This window comes from Phoenix dactylifera, chromosome 4 (assembly GCF_009389715.1).
Source record: "Phoenix dactylifera cultivar Barhee BC4 chromosome 4, palm_55x_up_171113_PBpolish2nd_filt_p, whole genome shotgun sequence".
Lineage (NCBI taxonomy): Eukaryota > Viridiplantae > Streptophyta > Magnoliopsida > Arecales > Arecaceae > Phoenix > Phoenix dactylifera.
Genome location: NC_052395.1, coordinates 24,034,669 through 24,037,752, shown reverse-complemented (window position 1 = coordinate 24,037,752; position 3,084 = coordinate 24,034,669). Strand labels below are relative to the sequence as shown.

The 3,084-nt window shown below is 46.9% G+C and overlaps 1 long non-coding RNA gene across 1 annotated transcript; it reads right to left on the bottom strand.

Moving 5' to 3' along the window:
• Nucleotides 1-1,727: 1,727 nt before the first annotated feature.
• On the bottom strand, nucleotides 1,728-2,058 carry LOC120110377. The gene is made up of 2 exons (XR_005511304.1): nucleotides 1,978-2,058; nucleotides 1,728-1,886 (listed from the first exon to the last, which is right to left on the bottom strand). It is a non-coding gene; the product is annotated as an uncharacterized LOC120110377 (long non-coding RNA).
• Between the last annotated feature and the right edge of the window lie 1,026 nt (nucleotides 2,059-3,084).

Here is a 3,084-nt window from a genome sequence, read left to right as displayed (position 1 = left end):
CGGGTTGAGCCTATGTTGTGGAAGGTTGGGCAAAGATGCCCCGAGAACTAGATCAATTGCGTGTTGGATATCACGCATCGGAGGAAGGGCATCCAGAAGATCATCAGGGACTACAAAATGAAACTCCTCTAGAAGGGAAACTACTACAGAAGAATGTTCAAGGTTGGACTCCGTCTGGGTATCTTTAGCTACAAGTGCCAACTCAAGTGACTGGCTCTTAATATCTTTCACTACCCTTCGACAGTAGTGATGTGAAGTGGCTTGATTGTACTTAGATCAATAGTCTCCCTTTGGGAATCATTTTGGACAAAATCTAATTATGTAGGTTCGTCTTCAAAGTCTTCTTCATAGTCTTCTATATTTGGTTCATAGATTTCTTCGACATATTCGACCTCTTGGCTCCTAACTTCTGGTTCAGTAATCAGGTAGGTCCTAATGGAACATTGGGATGCTATGTGGTCGAATTGTTGACACCTTGAGCATTGGGTTTGGTGCCCAAGAAAATGGGAAAGGATTACAGGTGGTGCAACCAAACGATTTTAGGTTGGGCTGCAATAGGGGTTGGCGGTGTAGGGGTCCTAGAATTTTGCATGAGCTCACGGATCTCTTGTTTGAATTCCTTGTATCCAGCCCGCATGGCAGCGATCTGGTCTATGAGAGACCTCAAAATGTCGGAATTCATGGTAGCTACAGGGGTTTTAGGTTGATTAAAATAGTACTCCCTATCACTACAGGTTCGCATGCAATGATGATACTAGGTGATGATGTGAAATGCAATGTCACTAATGAAACCCTAATAAATATGATGTACGACCAAATTTGATGCAGGACAACCTACTAATGCAATCTATTATGATTTCAAAGATCAGCAAGTTTTAACAAGAATAACTTAAAGTTTAAATGTTACTGATTTTTACTTCGGTTATTCAGAATTAAGGATTAAGATTATTCAATTTAAGAAATTAGATTGCAATCAAGTAGTACAGTTGTTCTGATCCTAAAGTAATCTGATCGAAGAATACCGAGAAATGTCCAATTGCTAGGGTGTGCTAATTTAATATCTAGATTAAAAGGCGAATAGGATGGGTTTGAAAGTAGGGTTTCTATGTTCTGAATTTGGACAGCAAAAGTAAGTTTTTAAAATGTGGCTATCATGCAAGAGAACTAGAACATAATTAAATGAACAAGCCCAAGAAAAGTGAAAACCTATCACCTGTCGTGAATAGAGCTGATCAAAACCCGGGCCGGGCCGGGCTCGGGCCGGGCTCTACAGCAGAAATTAGGCTCGATGGCTATGCCCAGACCCGGCCCGGCCCGGCCCGACTGTCGGGCTTAAATTTTTGTCCAGGCCCGACCCGACCTTATAAATCTGGTCCCAGGCCCGACCCGACAGGCCCGATTTTTTTTGTTTTTTTTGGAATCTAGAAATGGGCCAAAATGGCCTAATAGCTTAATGGGCTCTCAAAAACTGGATGTATTTTTCTATCTTTATTTTATTTCTCCAATGGTTAATTGGTTAATGTTAACCATATAAGTAGCCTATTTCAAATAGATAGTGTTGGTGGTGGTTTCAAACTTTGTAATTTGGATATATCTACAAATATTAAAAAAGAAAAAAATTGCATCTTCAAGCCAATAGAAAGAAAATAAAATGTATGAAACAACACTATTGTCCAACTGAGAATTACAACCCAACAATAAAAACTACAAACTTAGACAATTACATATTTAGACAAAATTCAAATTACATTGTCCCATTAACATTATAACAAACATGCATCTTTGTGCATTCAAATTTCAAAAGTAAATGTAATCATAATTCTTGAAGCCACTTCCATAATAGAAAACTGTAGAAGAACATCCTTGCATCTTCTAACTCTCAAAACCTACAAACATAAAATTAAAATATTAGCAATTGTTAATGATTGAACATGAATAATTATTAGAGTTATTAATAGAATATCTAAATGACCGAACCATGTAATCCCTCTTCCATCTCTTCCTCGTCATCTTCATCCTCACTAGATTCTTCCATGTTACGGGGAAGACTCGTAACCACCTCGGCAGTCGGCAGTCGGCACCTCCCTCTCCCCCCCCCCCACCTCAAAACCCGGCCCGATGGGAAGCTCCGAAGTCCCCACCTCCCTCCCTCTCCGAGTTCCGACTCGGAACTTCCGAGCTCTCCCGCTCCCCCCCCACCTCTCCCTCTCCGAGTTCCGACTCGGAACTTCCGAGCTCTCCCGCTCCCCCCCCACCTCTCCCTCTCTGAGTTCCGACTCGGAAGATCCGGGCATCCAGGCTTGACTGTGAAGGATTTGGGCAAAATTCATCCGGGATCAAAGAGGAGGAGGAGGAGAAAAAGCTTACCGGTGACTCGGTGACCGGAGCCGCGGAGGTTGCCGTCCGGGGGAGAAGGACGCGAAGAGCTGCCGGTCGGTCGTTGAAGAGGCGACGACACCGAGAGGAGCGGCGGCTACAGGAAAACCGGCAGCAACCGGCTACAGGGGCGGCTATCAGGAAAGGGGGGGCGGCGGCTCTCAGCGAGGGAAGGGGGGGCGGCGGCTCTCGGCGAAGGAAGGGGGGGCGCCGGCTCTCAGCGAAGGAAGGGGGGGCGCCGGCTCTCAAGTCTCACCTCTCAGCGAGGGAGGGGGGGGGGTGGCGGCAGCTCTCAGCGAGGGAAGGGGGGCGGCGACTCTCAGCGAGGGAAGGGGTGGCGGCGGCTCTCAGCGACGGAAAGGGGGGGTGGGGGGGTTTGCGGGGGAGTGGGGGGTGGGGGGGGTCGCGGCGGCTCTCAGCGAGGGGAGGGGGAGGATTTAGGTCCTTTAGGATTTAGTTTTAGCTTTAGGGTTTCTTTTTTTTAAAAAAATATTATCAGTATTTTATAGTCGGGCCGGGCCGAATCGGGCTTTTTTTAAAGTGTCCAGGCCTGGCCCGATTTTTTTGGTCGGGCCGTTTTTCCTGCCCAGGCCCGACCAACGGGCCCTTTTTCAATGCCCAAGCCCGAAAAATTTCGGGCCGGGCCGGGCGGGCTGGGCGGGCCAGAAGGCCCGTGATCACCTCTAGTCGTGAAGTAGTCGACCAGAA